This window comes from Prionailurus viverrinus, chromosome D2 (genome assembly GCF_022837055.1).
Source record: "Prionailurus viverrinus isolate Anna chromosome D2, UM_Priviv_1.0, whole genome shotgun sequence".
In the NCBI taxonomy this organism is placed as follows: Eukaryota; Metazoa; Chordata; class Mammalia; order Carnivora; family Felidae; genus Prionailurus; species Prionailurus viverrinus.
The window spans coordinates 35,358,149-35,375,232 of NC_062571.1; the positions used below are offsets into that span (position 1 = coordinate 35,358,149).

Here is a 17,084-nt window from a genome sequence, read left to right on the forward strand (position 1 = left end):
TATTTAATGAATGCACTTGGATTTTTTATAGTCTAAACTCAACAAATCCAAGCTGAACTCCTAATTTTCCCCACTGTCCCAAACCTGTTCCACCTACAGCCTTCTCTGTTTCACTTAATGGCAACTCTGTCCTGGTTGTTTAGACTAAAAACCTTAAAGGTATTCTTGGTACTTCTCTTTTTCTTATAGCACATATCCTGTCCTTCACACATTTTACTGAACCACCTTTGAACTATATCGTGAATCTAAACACTTCTTACCATCTACACTGCTGTAGTCATCTGTCCTATGCTTTGTGCCACCATTATCCTTTGCCTGAATTATTACAATGGCCTCTTAACCTAGTTTCTCTCCTTCCACCCTTGGCTGCTTTCCTCATATTCTCAGCCCAGCAGACAAGGTTGACTTTTTAAAAACAAAAGTCAGACCATAATACTCTGATAAAAATACGTTAGGTATAAAAATGGTAAACAAAGGAAATGCTATTTGCAGATGAAAGTACTGTATTTTTGTAAAACAAAGAAGTGAAAAATAATTAGAAACCAACATTTACTTGGTGGGTAATTACAAAATTAATACACAAACATACATTTTTAATACTTTACTAGATACAAAGAGCCACAAATGATAAATTAAGAGCAATATAAACTAAATACAGTGATATATCAAGAGACTAGTAGTACAAGTAGGGTTTATTCCAAAATGAAAGGATAATTCAGAATTAGGGAATCTATTAATATGATTTTACCCTGCTCTCCAACTGCTTCCCAGAGGGTTTCTGTTGTTTGCTTAGTAACCCCAGACCAACTAAACCAATGAACTCTACTATCTGGTGGCTGACCCACACTTTCTCAAAAGAGGTCTGATCCTTCATAAATTTTTCCTTCCTTGGGTACTTTTCATTCAGTCCTAGAATACCATATGGACCTTTCTTTTTTTATCATAGTTAATAATTCTTTATGTTAAAATTCCATTTAACTTACTATGTGGTTTTGATCTTTTGATTGGACCCAGATTTGATTTTACCATTTAATTTTTAGAGAGATTTTAAATGATTATTTTTCATAGATGCTAAAAATGCATTTGCAAAACTCAACATTCATTCTTCTTTTATTAACTTTTTATGAATTGAAGTATAACACACGTAAAAGAAGTATACAAATCATAAGTGTACAGCTGAAAGAATTACCTCAAAGTAAACATACTTGTTTAACTACCAACCAGTTCTAGAAATAGAACTTGGCCAGAAGCCCAGAAGCACCCTTGGCCCTCTCCTTCCCCAAAGGTATCCACTATCTTGACTTACAACACCAGAGATTAGCTTTGCTGTTTTGAACTTTAAATAAATGAAATCATATAGTATATATTTTTTTGTTTATGGCTTCTCTGGCTCATCTTGGTTTGTGTGATTTATCCACATTGTTGCATATAGTAGTGCTTTCTTCATTTTCTTTTCTCTATCCAATTCCACTGTACAAATCTGTCTCAATTTAATTTTATACTCTACTGTTGATGGGTATTTGGGTTGTTTTGGGTTTGGCTTTGTTACAAACAATGCTAGTAATGAACATTTTTGTATGTGTCTTTTGGTGTTCATGTACACACATTTCTGTTGGAATTATAAATAGGAATGGAAATATTGGGTCACTGGGTGTGCTTGTCTTAAACTTTACTAGATACTACCAAGAGAGATTTCCAAAGTTTTATATTCCCATCAACAGGACTGAAGTTTCCATTTGTTCCGCTGGTATTTTCAGTCTTTAAAATTTTTGTTTTAGCCACACTGGTTGGTGAGTGACTAGAGGTATCTTATTATAGTTTTAATTGTATTTCCTCGACCAGACCACTAATAAGGTTAAACATATTCTTATTTGTATATTGACCATTTAGATACACTTGCTTTGTGAATTGCAAGTTTAAGTTCTTTTTTCCAGTTTTCTATTAATAATTTTTTAGCAGTTAATAGAAATTCTCTGTATATTCAGGTTATGACTTATTTTAGTTGGTAAATGCCAGCTCTGACTTGGCCTTTTCACCATCCTCATGATATCATTTCATGAATAGATGTCTTCATTTTAATGGGAATACTCTTTTTGGTGTTCCTGTCCTTTTTAACTCTCTGTACAATTGTGCCTATGGTTTGCCTATGCCTTAAATATTTGGCACAATTCACTGATAATGTGATTGAGACCTTGAGTTTTCTTTGTTGGGAATATTGCATTAAAAAAGTGAAAGACTGGGGCGATTGGGTGGTTCATTCAGTTAAGAGTCTGACTCTTGATTTCGGCTCAGGTCATGATCTCATGATGCTGATACTGAGTCCTACATTGGACTCTGCGCTGAGCATGGAGCCTGCTTAAGATTCTCTCTCTCTACCCCCCTGCCCCCCTCCCACGCTCGTGCTCTCTCTCTTACTGTCTCTCCCTCTTTAAAAAAAAAAAAAGATTCTCTCCTTCTCTCCTTGCCCCTCCCCTGCTCGCATGCACCTTCTCTCTCTTCTCTAAATAAATAAAGTGAAGGACTTTTTAGATTTTTTCACTTATTCTTATGTCAGCCTTGATTAAGTATTTGTACATTTTTGTCTAAATGTTAAAATGCATTGGCATACTCTTGTTCATAATATCTTTCTATGACCTTTTAATATTTATATAGTCTATGGAGAAAAGTATCCTTTTGTATTTCTGTAATGGTTATTTGTTCCTTCTTTGCAAGGGGAGTGGCTCATTAATTTTGTTAGCCTTTTCAAAGAACCAACTTTGGCTTTGTTGTTTCCCTATAGAGCATGTTTGTTTTCTCTTTCTACATATTCAGCTCTTTCTTATTTTCTTCTTTCTACAGTCTTTGGGTTTAATTTGCAATTCCTTTTTGGTTTTACATTCTTGCAGTGGATGAATGCCTATATTAAAAATATTTTTTAATATGTGGCAAAAAGTTTGCATAAAGTCAGAAGCCAGTTTACCAACTGATAAAAATAATTGCCAACTACATCATAGTCCAAGATATTTCTATGTAAAGAGCTTCTAGAAATCCATGAGAACAACAATTATATATTAATAATGAGCAATGTCTGTGAACTGTTGCTGGGTAGAAAAGTTAATAAAATGGTGTGTAAACATATGAAAGTATGTTCACCCTCAATCATAGGAGGAATGAAAATAAACCTGTTACGATAATTCTTATATGGCAAGGATTATAGGGAATAAGCAGTTTCATAATATCGTGGGACTATAAGTCACCACAGCCTGTTTGAAGGAATCATTTTATTTATCAAATTTATCAAATCGTATCAATATTTATCAAATCAATATTATTTATCAAAATCTTATGTCTTAAATGCTCTTGGATCTATGAACTGTATATGTGTAAGAATGTTTGTTTTTAATTTTTTTTTCTTTTATTTATTATTGTTGAGAGAGAGAGACCAGGCTTGAATGAGGGAAGAGCAGAGAGAGAGGGAGACACAGAATCCAAAGCAGGCTCTAGGTTCTGAACTGTCAGCACAGAGCCCGACACGGGGCTCGAACCCACAAACTATGAGATCATGACCTAAACTGAAGTCAGACGCTTAACTGACTGAGCCACTCAGGCACCCCTGTTTTTATATTACCTGTAAAAGCAAACAAAATTAGACAAAACCTAAATGTTTATTGTAGAGATTAAGTTGTAGCTATACAATGGAAAACTATGAAGCTACCAAAAAGAGATAGAGTGTACTTGCTAGCTGTATAGAGGAAGTCTCAAATAAGACTGGTTGCTGAAATAAAACATTTATTAAAAGAGTTTGTGGGTAAAGTGTTTTTTTTGTATCCATAGTGACTTTCTGAAGTGCTTGTTTGTTTTGCAGGTAAATGCTTAGTGTTTGTTTTTTATCTTTATGGAATTGGATTGACTGCCTGCATAAGTACATTGAATGTTGTGCAATCAATATTTTGTGAATGCAAAATAGAATTAGTTGATACTCATTGTTTTATAGTTTTAGAACCTGTTCACGTATGTTTGATGATCCTTTTCATTTTCCTCTGTGGTAGATAGGTACAACAATCATTATATTATTTACATGTGACAGAAGAGTGAGCTGAGCCCAAGAGAATAAGTGACTTGTTTAAAGCAGGGATGGGCCAGATTTGTCCCACCACTTGTTTTTGTGGTCTGTAAGCTAAGAATGGTTTTTATATATTTTTAATGACTGGTAAAAAGAAGAATAATATTTTATGATGTGAAAGTTATATGAAATTTAAATTTCACTGTCCATAATTAAAGTTCTGTCTTACTAGAAGATACTCATGCTCATTCATTTATGTATTGTCTATGGCTGCTTTCCCACCCCTACGGCAGGGATGAATAGTTACAGCAAAGATTTGACGTGGCATTCTCATTGTTTCACACTGCTGCTTGGCATACTAACATTCCAGTGATAAAGTAATTCAACAGTGTTTTAAGTGTCACATTTGTTACTGTGGCATAACACTTTATTTTTTATTTCTAGTACATACCTATCATGTCAAAACAAGAAAAAGAGAAAAGGGGACTTTGAATCCCATTTTTACAGGATAGTGAACTATGGGTTATTTTATTAGATTAGATGATGAGACATTGTGTTTATTAAGCTCTATTAAAAGACTATTGCATACATTGCCATTACCAGGCTAAGCACTTACAGTATTCCAAACTCAAGGAAAGCGATTCTTATACAAGTTAGAAAATTTAAAGTATAATAGCTTATCACAGCAGAGGTTTTTCGCACATACAAACAAAAAATCAAAATGAGGTTGCACCCAAAGTAAGGTTTGGGAGAATATAATTTCTTAGCTAAACAGTGAGAGCCATTTACCAGTGTTGAGTGAATTAAACTGTGTTTTGTTGTATTAGCCAAAGAAATGTGTTTAGAGAAAATAAATTTAAGACTGTCAGTTTTTTGGTGGCAATAGTTGCTTTAACAGTTGAGGACATTGGTAGCAACATCAGTAGTCAATTAAAGAAAAAGAATGATTTTGAGTGGTTTTCCTTAGTTTTTGGTGAGTCATCAGATATTTACTGACAGTAATCAGTTGTTTTTTTTTAATTCACAGAAGTGATACTGAGTTTCAAGTGACTGGACAATTAATTAGCCTTCATGAAAAGTCTGTATCAAACAACTGTAGGCAAGAATATTTTCAAAAAAATTAAGAAAACACTATTTCAGTATGTCTGAAAGTATAATCTGTTAAGATGTGTTACATATGAAACAAAATACATATGGAACAAAAAAAAGAGTTAAGATATTTATAAAGTTTGTGAAAATGTAAGGTTTTTAAAGCCTGTGGTTGGTTATTCATTGTATTATTGTAACCACAAAATTTTGTAAAATATTTGAATCTCTCATTTATTATTGAACTAGTAGTATTAACAGTGAACTTCATTTGATCTCATGAAGAGATAGTTCCATAAATTTCTGCCTGAAATTTGAGCTATTTGACTTGCCCTGCCATTTGATTACTACAGTTATTTTGAGTTAAGAATATAGATTCAGAGTTTTCTAGATAAGACGCTCCATTAACTAATTATTGTAGCACATGGAATGGCTTTGAAAATTAACTTTTATTTCAGTCTTTATATTGTTTCTTAATGATACTGATATTGTTTCTTAATTGTGAGGCCTATATAGCACTTACATTTGAAACTTAACCATGGTAGTCATTTGACAGCAACTACTGTAGTTTGAATTGTGACAAATGTCAAGCTACTTTATGTATGTCTCATTCTGTCAGAAGTTAAAACAAGAAGTAATATCTCTATTCTTACACTCTTTATAGCAGATATATTTTTCAGGCTGAAACAATAGTTCCAGGAGTATTTTTCAGACCTTGATGGCAGTGCAACGGATGCTTCCTTATTTTAAATCCTTTAACAACGCAGTTGATGACCCTTCGTCTAATTTTGAGTTGGAAGTGATTAATCTATAAGGTAGTGACATGCTAAAAGGCAAATATCAAGAGGCTCCTATAATAGAATTTTATAAATGCCTTTTATGTGATGAATATATTCGATAAAAATCATATGCTTGTGGATTGGTATCAATATTTGGCAGAATCTATGTGAAAAGACTTCTTCAAAGTTGAAATATGTAAAATCTCATAATAGATCAATGTTAACAGATGAACATTTGCAGTCATTTTTGATGATAGGGAACAGTAACTTTGAACACCAATTAAATGAAATGTTATTCTCCCCAAAAGAATTATATTCTTTTTATTAGTAAACTGAATTACAAAACAAACTGACAAGCAAAAAACAAAACACTACTCAATTATATTTTTAATTTTATCAGCAAAAGTACTTTTGGAAATTTGCTAATCTCTTGTTTTCCAACCACCTAAAAAATATCCTTGAGTTTTTCTTTTTACCCACAAAGTCTAAAATATTTACTACCTGGCCTTTTATAGAGAAAGCTTTCTGACCTCCCCTCTTGTCCAGAAAGAATATTATGTCTAATTAGATATCAGTTCTACATTAGATTAATTGTCCTTTATTTTCATTTTAGAGTTCTTGCATTTATAAAATACTAAAAATGTTCAAATCTGGTTTATTATCAATATAATATATATTTAAATTGCATACTTTGAAATTGGGAAACAGATTTACCTATAAATTATATATCAGTATAGCCTGTAGGGTATACTGTAACACTCTTTCTGTAGTAACTAAATAAATGTGGAACCCAGGGCTTTGTCATTTCACCTTGCTTTTGTTTGCTTTTGCTTCCAAATTGGTGGATGTTCGAAGTTTTTACTTTTGAAATTCAGTATGTACTGAAGAGAATATATTCCACATTGTATTGAGTCCAGTGTTGGTGGTTGTTTTAAAAATAGTCTGAATACTCTCTTCAGTTAATAAGCTTTATCGACAGTTTTATTGTAAATTCTGTAAACAAATTATGAGTTTTAGGGGCACCTGACTGGCTTAGTTGGTAGAACATACAACTCTTGATCTTGGGGTCACGAGTTCAAGTCCCATGGTGGGTGTAGAACTTACTTTAAAAAAATATATATGAGTTTTAGGATCTCATGTATCATGTCTTGATACATTCTATATCGTGTATTTGTAAATGCAAAGTTTATGAAATAACTTTTGCATTAATATTAACTTGATGTAAAAGAAAGATACATCTTCAGTTTTTAAAAATATAAATTATCCCATTTATTTCTTACATTAGCTTTCTGAGAGTTTATTGTTATCATATGAGAATTCATAGCTGGAGAAACATCTTTTACAAAAGAATGTTTGTAATCTGAACCCATCACCCAGTATTCTTCAGTTAGCAATTACAAAGGTTTATTGACAGTTACTTTCTGGTTGCTAATATCCTAAAATCATTATATTCTCATGATTATTTAATAATTAAGTTCTTTTTGTTTTATAATTGAGCTCTAGTGCTTATTTTTAAAGTTTCCTTTTATGGAGCATTTTTGTCTCTTGGCGCGTTGCTTTCGAATTAGAGTTCTTTTTTTTTTTTTTTTTAAGAGTCTGTTTATATTCAGTGGGATTAAAAACACACTTCCACTTTTAGAGCAGATTTATCATCTACCCTTCAGGCTGTTCTTTAACATGGAGCTCTTAAGAATGAATATCTTAAGATACTCCCCAGATGTTTTAAACTTCAGCAAAGTTGTGGTTTTCTTTATTGGAATCTCTGTTTGTAGTGTTCGAAGATGAAAGAAAACATCTCTTTAGTATCTAAACACTTTTCATATTGGTTTTAATGTCTTTTGCTGCAAAGGCATGCATAAGATAAAACTTCTATACTGATAAATTTTCAAAACTTTACTTTTAAAAAGTAATACCAAATTGAGAATTTCATTTACAGTAATGTGAAAATATTGTGTGCTATATGTGCTTTTGAATCAACATTGATGTTATGTGGTTAGTATGTAACCTTTGGATATGCAATAGATTTTATTTTTCATTATTTAATGGAGTAGGGATTAAGACTGTTATGCATCAGATATTTTCCAGGATGTTGAGAAGTTTGAATTTAAAATTGTAAAGATGTCAATTATTTGTGTGTTTTTTAGATGGTATCCAGATTGAACATTCTCTGCAAAATCAGCAAGTTATTCCTCCCCAGTTACATAGATAGTTGGTATCATTTATTAACTGTTTACTATGTTTAAGGCACTGATATAGTCTTCACAACAGAGTGGTAATGTTTTATATTAATTGAAAGAAAGATAAGGAGTTATTAAATGACATGAAAGAGTGAAATAGTACACTGCATGTGCATACACAGACACACACATGGACACACACACTTTTTTTTCATTCTGAGCCTGGTGTAGGAGGAGCAACTCAGAACACCCTAATCTAATCTCAGTTCACAAATAATTTGATTTTGTTTTTTCTCACTAGATAACATAATGTGTACTTATTAATCTAAAATCTGTCTTATAGTTAAATGTTTCCCTAATAACAATTTTCTACATTCTTATTTTTTTTAAGTTCTTTTGCCATAAGTTTTTATTTAGTGTCCAGTAGGTATCTGAGATAGAGGGAAAATTCAAATCAATGTCAAAGTTTTTTAAAAATGCTCAAGAAAAACTTAATTTTGTTAAAATGTGTACAGATTGATCATCTGTACTTTCATAAAAATCCAATAGCAACAGCAATAGTAAGAAGACGGTCATTTAATCCTTCCGTAGTTCTTCTATCCAGCCAAACATTCTTTTGTTTATCAACTTTTTTGGCATGTATGTACCTAATATCTGTTAGGTACTATACTTAAATATGGTAGAATGCAAAGACAGATATGGTCTTCAATACCATGTTTTACAAATGAGGAAACCTAATCTCAGGGAATTTAGGTTACTTGTGCCATGTCATAATTAGATGAACATGAAATTAAAGCCAGGTCTGTCTGACACCAGAACCTTTGCTCTAAACCAGTAAGGAATGCTGCCTACCCTGATGACTTGAAATATGAAATCCTTTTTTGGATCATATTGATAATCAGATTTGCCTTTAATGTTCTTTAGTAAGGAATTTGACTCTGCTGGATAGATACTTCTTCCTTCCTTCTAGATATCTTTCTCTCTCTGGGCACTCCCTCTGCCCCCTTTGGTAGGTCAGTGCTTCCCTTCCTCTCTGTTGGTCCTTTTCCTCTTAAATATTGATATTCCACCCAGTTCCACTCTCTGGATTCTTCTCATTTGTCTGGGCATGGATTTCCATGAGTTTATACTGTTTGGGCTTTCTGAACTTTTTGAGCCTGTAGGAGTGTGTCTTTAATCAAATTTGGAAAGTTGTAGACTTATATTTTTGAAAATTTTCTTCTACACTGTATTTTTTTTCTCTTCATCTGGTACTCTGCTGACATACACTTTAGATGTTTTAATAATATCTCATAGATGTATGAGTCTTTAATCATTTTTTAAAAATAATTTTTCTCTCTGTTGTTCAGACTGGAATATGTTTATTAATCTGTCTTCAAGTGTACTGAGTCTTAATTCTATCTTCTTCATTTTGCTATTGAGCCCATCTAGTGAGCTCTAAAATTTCAATTACTGAAATTTTCCTTGGTTTTTTTTTATATCTTCTATTTCTTTGATTAGTCTTTTGTATTTTCTAGATGTGTTAAGAGCCCTAGTTCTTTGTGGTTCCCTGGAATTCTCCTCTTTGGTTCTCTAGCCAGAGAACCGGGGCTTTATTTTCCCAGTTGTTCCACATCCTTCTGTGACTGATAACATGTCTGTGGCTAAGTAGGAGGAAGATTCAGAGAGAATAGTTTAAATTTAAACTTATTCATGAATTTTGTCTTTTTAAAGTTTTAATTTTAATTACAGTTAACATGCAGTGTTATATTAGTTTCAGGTCTACAATATACTGATTCAACAATCCCATACATCACCCAGTGCTCATTATGACAAGTGAATTCCTTAATCCCTATCATCTGTTTCACCCATCCCCCCCTTACCCACACCCTTGTGGTAACCACCAGTTTGTTCTCTATAATTAAGAGTCTGTTTAGGGGCGCCTGGGTGGCGCAGTCGGTTAAGCGTCCGACTTCAGCCAGGTCATGATCTCGTGGTCCGTGAGTTCGAGCCCCGCGTCGGGCTCTGGGCTGATGGCTCAGAGCCTGGAGCCTGTTTCTGTTTCTGTGTCTCCCTCTCTCTCTGCCCCTCGCCCATTCATGCTCTGTCTCTCTCTGTCCCAAAAATAAATAAACATTGAAAAAAAAAATTAAAAAAAAAAAAAAAGAGTCTGTTTCTTGGTTTGTTTCTCTCCCTTTCCCCTTTGCTCATTTGTTTTGTTTCTTAAATTCCACATATGAGTGAAATCATAAGAATTTGTCTTTCTCTGATTTATTTGTTTAGCATTATACTCTTTAGCTCCATTCATGTCATTGCAGATGTCAAGATTTCATTCTTTTTTATAACTCAATAATATTCCATTGAATACATATGTGTGTGTGTACACACACACATACATACATATGTACCACATCTTTATCCATTCATCAATTGTTGGACCTGTGGACTGCCGCCATGATTTGGCTGTTGTAGATAATGCTGCTATATAGGGGTGCATGTCTCATTTGGAATTAATGTCTTTGTATTCTTTGGGTAGTGCATTTTCTGGATCATATGGTAGTTCTATTTTTAATTTTTTGAGGAATTTCCATACTGTTTTCCAGAGTGGCTGCACCAGTTTGCATTCCCACCGCAGTACAAGAGGGTTCCTTTTTCTCCACATCCTTGCCAACACCTGTTGTTTCTTGTGTTTTTGATTTTAGCCATTCTCACAGGTGTGAGGTGATACCTCATTGTAGTTTTGATTTGCACTTTCCTGATGGTGATAGTGAGCATCTTTTCAGGTGTCTGTTGGCCATTTGTATATCTTCTTTGGAGAAATCTCTGTTCATGTCTTCTGCCCATTTTTTCATTGGATTAATCATTTTTTGGGTGTTGAGTTTTTCTTTTTTAATGTTTATTTCTGAGAGAGAGCGTGTGTGCACCAGTGCAAGTGGGAGAGAAGGAGAGAGAGAGAGAGAGAGAGAGAGAGAGAGAGAGGTATTTCCCAAGCAGGCTCCATGCTGTCAGCACAGTGCCCAACATGGAGACCTGACCCCACAAACTGTGAGATATGATCTGAGCCAAAAACAAGAATCGGATGTTCAACCAACTGAGCCACCCAATGCTTTGGGTGTTGAGTTTTATAAGTTCTTTATGTATGTTGGATATTATTGGATAAGTCATTTGCAAATATCTTCTCCCATTCTGTAGGTTGCCTTTTAGTTTTGTTGATTGTTTCCTTTGCTGTAAAGAATATTTTTATTTTGATATAGTCTCAATAGTTTATTTTTGCTTTTATTTCCCTTGCTTCAGGAGACATATCTAGAAAGAAGTTGCTACAGCTGATGTCAAAAGAGATTATTGCCTGTGTTCTCCTCTAGGATTTTTATGGGTTCAGATCTCACATTTCGGTCTTTCACCCATTTTGAATTTATTTTTGTATTTGGTGTAAGAAAGTGGTCCAGCTTCATTCTTTTGCATGTTGCTGTCCAGTTTCCCAACACCAGTTGTTGAAGAGAATGTCTTTTTTTTTCATTGGTTATTCTTTCCTGCTTTGTCAAATATTAATTGACCATATAGTTGTGGGTTCATTTCTGGGTTTTCTATTGTTTCTTTGCCCTGTGTGTCTATTTTAGTGCCAATACCATATAGTTTTGATTACTACAGCTTTGTAATACAGCTTGAAGTCCAGAATTGTGATGCCTCCAGATTTGGTTTTCTTTTTCAAGATTGCTTTGGCTATTCAGGGTCTTTTGTGGTTCCATATAAATTTTAAGATTGTTTATTCTAGTTCTGTGAAAAATGCTGTTGATATTTTGATAGGGATTGCATTAAATGTTAAACTTATTCAATGAATTTTTAAACTATATCAAATTAAGTTCTAGATGTTTATTGTATTGTTTTCTTTATATATTTAATTCTCTGTTGTAATTCTCTATTCTTTTATCTATTTATCAAGTTTTATCAAGTTCTTTCCTTGTTTCCTTGAAAATACTAATCATAGTTATTTTGAAGTCCTTTTATTTCCAGTGTCTGTATTATTTCTGAAACTTTTCTCTTGCTGTTTCCTTTTGTTTTTAGGCAAATTATTTTGCCTCTTTGCATAACTATTAGCTGTTTATTATTTATGTAAGAAATGTAGATCCTTTAGATTGTATTATCTACCAGTGTTTGCCCTTTCCTCTTTGGGACTGATATGGAGTGAAGGGAGAGCTGATTGCCTTAACAAAATCAAGGATTAAGCTAGATCAAAGTTGATTTTCAGTTTTGATAGGTTCAGTCTACCTTGTTTACCTCTGTTTCTAGAGCTTGATCCTCTTGGACTTTTAATTGAGGCCACTGGATCTTTGTTTCATCAGCTCTGAAACATAGCATCAGAAGTGCTCTCAGAGATTTCCAGCTTCTTTATCCTCCAGCCTGATCCACTTCAGTGTTTGGCAAATATCTCAAGTGGGAAGCTGACCTTTTATTTTAGGTCCTCAATTTCCAATTTTATCACTTTAGTACTAATAGTGTCTGAAATCCCTATCTTTTTTTACTCCCTTGCTCTCCACCCCCATCCTAGTGTTCTGTTAAGCCCGCAGTCTGAATTTTCAGCCTTTAGATATAACCAGTATAGATAGATGTCCTCTCCCAGTCCCCAGGGAAAAAGTGTCTGTGTTATCTTTAGATTTTATTCTCCATGCCTTCTAGGATTTCATTTTTGCCTGTTATGTTTTTAGTTCCTTTTCTGTTCCTGTCTTTGTTTTTTAAGCCCTGCCAGGCTGAGAGATCTTTCTGCTTTTCAAGTGATTTTGGTTAACCTTCTTAGCTTACCATTCAGTTTCAGAATTCAGCAAATGTGTTATGGGACAAACCAGCTGTGTGTTTGAGGTCCCCAAAATGTCAAATTTTCTCTCTCTAGCCCCATGCTACTGACTACAAATTTAGCCAGGTCGGATAATCATCTGCCAGTTCTAGCCTACCCTCTGAACAGTCCCCACTTCCTTGGAAATTTATTCATTTGATCCTTCTATAGCTCTTTGGTACCTTTAATGATTTATAATTTATATGACTTTCAGATTGTTGTCAGTCTGGATGTTGGCTGTGACCTGCTATATGCTATTCAGAATCAGAAGTTCCATATGTTCTGTTTTGATAAGAGATTTAAGTGTTTGAGTGTTCCTGATGAGTGATATTTTTCTAAAGTTTGGTAGAGAAAAATGATTAATTATTGCTTGAATACTTTCCCTTTGTATCTGTTACATATGTTTCTAGAATTTTTCTATGATCAGCGAAACTAAGGCCCCCTTATAAGCCATGGATTCTGTGATAGAAATAACAGATGAACCAATACAGGAGGTAAAAAGTATAATTTGTATTTTGGAACTGCCTGTGGGCATATGGCTGGCACTATAGGTTTACCAGGAAGCTGCATGTTTCGTTTTGAGAACCACTGTCCCGCACTATTTCTCCTTTTCTTGTATGGCTTTTTTGGTATGGTTTAAAACTGTCAAATAGTTTTACTATTTAATGGAAATTGTAAATTGGTTTAGTGAAATTTTGTTGTGTTTTTATAATGGGTAGAAACCAAATACACATATCATGCATCTGAATTTAGGAATAATTCATTTTATTGTAATTATATACAAAGTGCTTTCAAAGGTATATTTGATTATCTTACATGCAAAAAAAAACCTTTCAGACCTATAAATGAACAGAATTAAACCTTTAAACTTTTTATTATTGAATAGAGGTTTACCTAAGCAACACATGGTTAAAAGTGTTTTCTTATCAAAGAAAATAAAATTAGAGCTTGGAGAAATACCTTTAAATTACAATTCATATGAACTAATAGCTTAACCCTAGTTTTGAATGACTGTTACTTTTCCATCTTTAAAAATATGGTTAAATATAAACACATGTGAGAAATGTCCCTTTGGCTTTTATCAAACTGACATTTAAGCAAATTTTTTTCAACCTTACTAAACATTTGTGGTAAAAGGTTTCAAAGCTTTGAATCTTACAATTTGCCTATGGATTTCCCTCCTTGCATTATTCTATTAACATTTGGTCTTAATAAGTATAATCTGTTTAGAATTACTGATTTTTTTTCATTTATTATTTGTTTAGATGAGAAGTTTAGGAAAGAACATCAAAAACCCTAGTTGGAAGTTATGAATGCTTTCTTAAGGAAATTAAACTTTTTTGAGTTTTGCCGTAAAGATTTTACTTGTCTTACTTTACTTTCTCTATGAAATGTTCAAAACTGTTGATGTTTGTTTCTATGCAATGGTGATACTAACACATTGTGAGATCTTTACCTCCTGATGTATGCCGATTTCTCTTTTTTTTTTCTCCCAGGGGAAGGTTAAAAGAAGCTTTAGTTACTGTGAAAGTGGGAAGCAGTTACACTAAGTTAGAACTAGAAGTTGTAAAGGGTGCTTTTGTGGACATTTTCTTACCATATCTTATCATATCTTACCAATTCTTACCATATCTTATTTATAAGGACAGTTTTTTCCATATAAGAATGACTGGTACAAGTTACAGGGTATAGTAATGAATTCTTTCACATTTCATGTAGTATTTGCTTCATATCAGATAGCTAGAAAACAATTGCACATCAAAATTTAAAGAGCTATTTCTGTTAATTTCTCTCTCCCTTTTTCCTTTGTCATCATTTTCATTTTCTTTTGTTTTTCTGGCTTTATAGAATGCTTCTTTTGGATGCATCTTAAAAATAATTAAACCATGGGCACTTGGGTGACTCATTTGTTTAGGTGTCTAACTCTTGATTTTGGCTAAGGTCATCATCTCACTGTTGGTAAGTTCGAGCCCTGCCTTGTGCTCTGTGCTGACAGCACAGAGCCTGCTAGGGATTCTTACTCTCAAAATAAATAAATAAACAAACATTTTTTTAAAAGGAAAAAAAATAAGCCACAGCTACCTTTAATTAAAAAGAAATTCATTCAGTTTTGGGCCATAAGGAGTTTTATTCTAAATATTCTTATTTTTATCATATGTGATTGTATTATTTTCTTAATTATATTGGATGGATCTCCTAATCCTGCATGCACCACTTAACAATTGTGAGAAATCCATCAAAAGTCACTTAAAATAGGCTTGGAGGATAATGACTCTGAATTTCTTCATCCTTAAAACAAAGGATACAAATAGAATCACATATAACCTGCACCTTCAGAATTGCTGAGAGACAGAATATACTAGAAATCTAATTTCTTATAAGTAGAGGAAGAAACATCATATTTCAGTAGAGCTCTTATTGCTTCTATAGGTGTGCACCTTTGGAGAGCAGGGATTTGGGGAGGGGGTGCTTAAGAGACTGTGAAACAGAAGAGAGGGATGTGGAGAATGTAGTTCAAAACAGACACAATCACTCCTGAAAAGAAAAAGCCCAGACACAGTTCCCAGACTGTTGTTGCTTTGGACTTAGAGCGCATCAAGCAGGCCCTCTTACCAGTGCACCATCCCCAGTCCTTTCCAGTTAGATTTCTCTTTTTAATATTTAATGCTTATTTTTGAGAGAGAGAGAGACAGAGTGTGAGTTGGGGAGGGGCAGAGAGAGAAGGAGGCACAGAATCTGAAGCATGCTCCAGGCTCTGAGCTGTCAGCACAGAGCCTGATGCAATGTTTGAACCCACAGACCACGAGATCATGACCTGAGCCTAAGATGGATGCTGAACCAACTGAGCCACCCAGGTGCCCCTAGATTTCTATTTTTTGCCCTTTAAGGGGCTTGTCCAGTATAAGTACTGAATTCTATCCTGGACCTCAGAGCCAAGGATCTAACTGGAGAAGAAGAGAGATACATAATGGGAAAAAGATAACAAAGAATGGGAGAAGACCATGGCTTTGAACTGTGTTAGATTGGAATTGGAGATATCCATATGAACTGATAAAATCAAATGATTTCACAGATACAAACTTCAACTTCTTAGGAGGTTTTCACTGAGATATTATAAATAATAAAAGTGCATTTTATACAATCTTTTTAAATGATTTGTGAAAACTAAATATGTATCTATAGAGAAAAAGAGGAAAATGTTAAAAATGTTAAAAACTGATGAATCTTGGTAAAAGGTATATAGGTATTCTCTGTATTATTCTTTAGTGTTTCCATAGTTTGAAGTTATTTCCAAATCAAAGTTTAAAAAGTAAGTCACTAAGAGTCTAAATCTGAGTCTTAGAAAATTGGGATATTTGAATTCATCTTACTTGTCTCATAGGCTTGTTTTGAGTTTCAAATGTGTTTCACATGTATCTATGAGTGTCCCTGTGTATGTCTTTCTGTGTAGGTAGGTGATATGTATATATGCATATACATACATGCAGAAAGAGAGAGACTTTTGGAATTTCCTCTTTCTTTTTTTCTAGATAGTATATTATTCTTATTTAAATTGCCTATATATTTTCCATATCCAGAATGTCAAATAAATGGAATCATACTGTATTGTAGCCCTTTTTTATGCCTGGCTTCTTTCACATAGCATATTTTGAGATTCATCTCTGTTCTTGAATGTATTATTTGTTTTTATTACTTGATGAGCTTGCCTTACATGGATATACCACAATTTGTCCATTCACTACTTGATAGGCATTTGGGTTGTTTTAAGTGTTTGGTGATTATAAATAAATAAAGCTATTCTAAATAGTCATGTATCTGAGTTGTCTGGTGACTGTATGTGTAATTTCCTAAGAAATTTCCAAATTGTTTTCTAAGGAGGGTGTGTCGTTTTTTATTTCCATCAGCAATTTATGAAAGTTTCAGTTGCTGTACATCCTCATCAGCATTTAATATTGCCACTTTTTTTTAAGTCATTCTAATAGATGTATTTCCTTATGGTTTTAAGTTGGATTTTCTTTAATGACCAATGATATTAAAATCTATGCTTATTTGTCATCTGTATCTTTTCTTTGGAAATGTTGCTGTTAATTTTTTGCCATTTTATTGGATTTTTTCCTCATTAATGAGTTTTGAAAGTTTTTAATATATATTGGATATTATATCCTTTGGAAAATTAATGTTATAATAAATAT

The 17,084-nt window shown here is 33.4% G+C and overlaps 1 protein-coding gene across 2 annotated transcripts in view; it reads left to right on the top strand.

Annotated features, from left to right (window-relative positions):
- ADK (adenosine kinase) overlaps positions 1 to 17,084 on the top strand; it is a 521,304-nt gene that overhangs the window by 141,427 nt on the left and 362,793 nt on the right. The window lies entirely within an intron of this gene.